The sequence below is a fragment of the Vidua chalybeata genome, chromosome 4, assembly GCF_026979565.1.
Source record: "Vidua chalybeata isolate OUT-0048 chromosome 4, bVidCha1 merged haplotype, whole genome shotgun sequence".
In the NCBI taxonomy this organism is placed as follows: domain Eukaryota; kingdom Metazoa; phylum Chordata; class Aves; order Passeriformes; family Viduidae; genus Vidua; species Vidua chalybeata.
The window spans coordinates 58,655,775-58,660,659 of record NC_071533.1 but is presented as its reverse complement, the minus strand read 5'-3'; the positions used below and the strand labels follow the sequence as shown (position 1 = coordinate 58,660,659).

The 4,885-nt window shown below is 38.7% G+C and overlaps 1 long non-coding RNA gene across 1 annotated transcript; it reads left to right on the top strand.

The window, feature by feature from the left end:
* Positions 1–2,050: 2,050 nt before the first annotated feature.
* LOC128787635 (uncharacterized) lies at positions 2,051–4,682 on the top strand. Its single transcript, XR_008430763.1, has 4 exons — positions 2,051–2,137; positions 3,216–3,346; positions 3,853–3,991; positions 4,597–4,682. It is a non-coding gene; the product is annotated as an uncharacterized LOC128787635 (long non-coding RNA).
* The last annotated feature ends 203 nt before the right edge of the window (positions 4,683–4,885 follow it).

Below are 4,885 nucleotides of genomic sequence, written 5' to 3'. Positions count from 1 at the left end.
GAAGGTCCACTACCTCCACAAGGACTCAGACAAGCACTAAAGGAGATAAAAAATAGAGCTTAGGCATGTTCAGGGGACTGTGACAATTTAAACTACTGTGAATTTAAATTATGAAGGTTGGATCTTGGCTTGGCTTTAGAGAATTAGAGTTATTGTTTTTTTTTCATGTAGCTTTGCATCTCTGGGGCCAGGCTCATGCCCAGGACCACATGCAACCATCTGCTCTGTGAAGTGTTGAGGCTGGGTGTCTTCACTGCCTGCATGGAGAGCTCTGCGTGACCAGCTCAGGTACCGGCATCTGCTCTGCAGGTGTCTGCATTTTGTCAAATGAATCCTGAGTTCTGGCTTGGTGTTAGGCAGCTAAAGTCATGACTTGGATCACCTCCACAAACACCAGTCATGTACTATAAGTATACTGCAAATTTCAGGACAAAAAAACCTGACAGGGAGAATAATATGCACAGGACTTGGCTTTCATTTGCACTTAGCCTGACTTACATTGCGCAGATGTTAATAAAGGTGCCTTACACATCTATTAAATACAAATTAATCACAATTTAAAACAACCTGACACAGCCTGAGTGATATATGGTGGCTTTAATGTAAAGGAGTAAGGAAGGTGCCACTCTGGCATGTTGTCTTTGCAGAAGAACAGCCTGTTCACAAGGCAGCCTGCTTTGCTGGATCTGATTTTAGCAGATCTCCGCACCTTCCGCTTAATGCAAAGTGTGATTCAGTGCACCAGGAAACCGGCACATTTGTTCCCTGCCTTGGATGAGTAAGTCCAAGGATGACCATTATCTGCAAATGTGGCATAAATGGCAGGAAATGGCGTGAGGCTGAGCAGCACTCAGGCTCTTATCTTCCACCTGTAGCTGTGGTGGGGAGCAAAATCAGGTGATGAGAAGAAACAGCTGCTGGAGACCTCACACTCTGCCACGTCACTGGCTCAAAAACACGTCTAGCAAACAAAAGGTGGAATGTGTATACAGGACTGAGAGGAAAAGGTCTTTTCTCCCTTCTTTTCCCAAATTTGGATAGGCTTTTTGGTTACTAAAAATAGGGAAACTAGGATAAACTGGAAGTGCAATCTGTAACTGGAGCTTGTAAGTAGAAGTTGACTAGAACTAAATTGTGGTTTTACAGACGAAAGCTTATTTATTGTCACTGACTACATAAAAAAAAATTGTGGTGCACACAGAAGCCAAACTTCAGATTTTGTCATGGTTAATAAAATATTGAATTAAGCAGAAGTGAAACTACCTGCCATGTCTAAAAGATAGTCTCAATGCCCTTTCGATGCTTTATTTTAAGACCAAGTACAAAAGGTTTTCACCTTACATAATTAACTTTTTATCATTAGGATTCAGAAAAATTGAATTGTGTTGGACACAGGTCATCATAATGAGAATTTAATGGATCTGTATTACTATGCAAGTTAAGCTTTGAATATGTGCTAAATGCATTACATTACCATTGACCTATGCAAATTTCTATCGCTGTGACTCTTTTTTCCCACTGCTGCTGCATTAAGACCCCCTCTTTCTCCTCATCTCCTTAAACAATGATTTCCTCATTTTCATATTAATTGCATCAGTTAACTGAGATAATGCTCCCACTGAAATGAGCAATAGGATGAATCACTGAAATGGTGCAGTTATTCTTTTTGCTTAACCAATTTCACAGGACCTTCACAAAGAACTGCCTTAATTTGACTTTATATAATTGCTTATCATTAGGCACAGCAGCCCCATGAAGTACCTTTATTTATTTAAGTCTCATCTCTGATTGATGGAAAATTAGTCACTTGCATATCTGAGGAACACAGATTGTTCTGCTACCAGGCAACTTCGATGTAGAATACCCTGGAGAACTTCAAAACAAGCAACTGCTAATGCATGCTGAATATAAAATACAGGGAAACAAAGTGCAACAGCTAATGACATCCAGGAGTTCCTGTAGAACAACTGTGATGTCACAGAACTGCCTTACCTGCTCCTCACTAAATTTTCTCTATGAAAAAGAAGGACAGGCAGATGTTCCAGGAGAGATTTTACAGCTGGCTTCAGCTACAGATATACTTTGCCTGTTTTTAGCAGTGGTGATGCCTGTCTATCACACAGTGTGAACACTGAAGGTTATAACATCCCTCCTTTTAAAATTAGCAAAGCAGCCTACATGGTTTGGAATTCACTCAGAAAGCTTTAATCCACTTCTCATTTTTAATATTCTTAAAGTATTTATTCAGGACAGCTCAAAGGAATTGTTCACGCTTTTCTTCTTTGTAAAGAAAAGGGTGTGTGTGTGGGGAATTAAAATTTCTAAGGCAAATTATGCTGTTATCATCGACTGACATACTCAGAAGGGACCTAGAAAGGATGCCACCTCCAGCATAAAAGAAGCCATAGCATATTATCCTATCATGGGATTTGAGTTGAAGGATTGCCTCCAGGTCTCCTCGAAGCACGCTGTGTACTTTTGTCCCTGTAGATGAGACTACCTGTCACTGAACTAGATATCAGCAGTCATTAAATCCATATAGTCATAATATTGTTCTTTCCAGACATCAATACTGTGATTCATTTTTCCCCTTAGATTTGCTCCTACTCTAATTCTACATGCCAGTCTCTCATCTCCCTCCCCAGCAGAAGCCTCAGTTAACCTTTCCCTTCTTGCCAGGCTGTTGTGGCTCCTGAAGAGCACAGCACCCGAATGGCCCTTTGGATTGAAGCCTCAAATCATCTTCAGCCACCTGCATTTGAGTCAGGAAAAAACTCCTAATGAGCTGAAAGCAACAGCAAAGGATTATACTGATTATTTCTTCAATGTGATTCACTTGGAGCTATATCAAATACAGACTAAAGAGAACATTACCCCATGGTCTTGCAGTCAGAAGTATGAACCCTGGAGTAAAGGCTGTTTTCAATTGTTTGGGAGGGTTAAATTTTGGCTTAATTCTGTTCCTGTGAAATCCCAGATATATGAAGTACAGTTGTGTTTTGCTTTGTTTCTGTTACTTTATCTCTGCCCAAAATAACTACAGGAAAGAAAGTAGTCCCTTCCTTGTCCTGGCATTATACACATGATTAAAAAAATTAGATTTATTTTTGTGGGAAGACTGAGACCTGAAAAAGTAGCTTTTCATACCAGCAGTGAAAACCAAATGCAAATTTAGAAACATTATGTAATGTTTTGGTTGAATTACGTGTTTTTAGGTTTTCATGCTTTGTTACAAAAGAGGACATGCCCTGAGAAACCCAGATACCTGTTTTATTGAGTTCATTTCAAAATCTGGAATAACCCCTGATCTCAAAGTTGGCAAACCCTCAGTAATGGCCACCTAAAGGTAAGTTTGAGAACTAATGCCAAAGAATATGTCTTATGTGCTTTCCTCCCAAAAGCTGTCTTGTTCAAAGTTTAACTGAGCTGAATAATTTTTTCCCCTGTTACTTGGCACATTGCTTTGCCTTGTACCACTGATAGTGTCATACATCAGGGGTATAAGCTCACATGTCAGAGTATCCACAACAAGGGGGCCCAGGGCTAGACCTGAGCATTTGTATGCTTTGTATGGAGATTATGTCCTTATCAACACTTCCAAGGAGTTTCTGTGCTAGTTAAGCTGCCCACATCCTGGCTGCCAGGGAATGTTATGCAAGTCCTTACCTTCCTCATGAGTTTTCACAGCTCATCCTAGCTTGTAAAACAATTTGCTGTAAAAAATTAGGAGAATATTTCCCTAACTGAATGCAAAACATGGAGCTATTCCAAGAGGCAAATATAAGCAATTAGGAGACAGCATAGTCTTAGGTCAACCTAAGCACCTCACTGTATATTGTCATTTTTCTGTAGCTGCTTATTTTAGTCGAAAATGGCTAAAATGACTACAGTTGCAAGAACCTTTCCCCCACAAACCCTTAACAGCAACAATAATGACTGTGTTAAATCAGACCTCACTGCAATGTAATGAAGCCTGTCTGACATATTGCAGGTATGATACTAAGTAATTTCATAAATTATTAAGCTGTAATTGAAAGTAATAGTGCAGATTACTTTTCAACACACTTAGAAAAAGACCTTGGCATAAAAATAAGGACTGTAGCATGACTGATTGGAAATAATGATCAATATCTTAATTTTAAGAATAGGCACAAGTTCCAAGTTTAAAATCAGAACAGGAAAAAAATATTTCTACTACTCAAGCCACTCTTGACACTTTGACTTCTGTTTAACTTCTAAGTGTAGAGGAGAAATTGAGATATATTTTACCTCAAAGAATGGGAAGCTCTAATAAATTTGGATCAGATATGGTGAAATACTTATGGATATCTCAAAATTGGGAGAAATAGGAATTACTTTCCTAGATAATTTTTAATATTTAGAAATGCATTTTCACTCTGCAACTTCAAAGAAACTAGTTTCACTGAAGATCTTGCTGTTACATAAACTGTATCATTTTATGCCTCTGGACATTTTGTGTTTCCTGTTTCACCCCAGTTAGAGGTTAGATGCCATTATATGTGTTTATTTGTGCACATACTTTATGAAACCAGCCATACCCTTGCACTTCTGCTCACTTAATCATATTTACTCCAGATCCAGTGGCTTGATGAATTTAGGCAGCGATTTGAAGACAAAGTCAACAAACCTTTGTGTGTATTTTTAGATTGTTTAGCTTGGGATATTGTGGCCATGAACTGCATGAGAATAAAGGTATTTATTAGATTAACCTGATTGTTAGTACATTTCATCTGGTGCTTGCAGGGACTTTTCTCACAAAGCAATTGTTGGTTAAAAATCAAATGTTCTAAAGGAAAAAGATTCAGCAACATTTTTTTATTGACATGCTGAAATGTCAGGGAACACATGCATGAGGGAGAAAGGA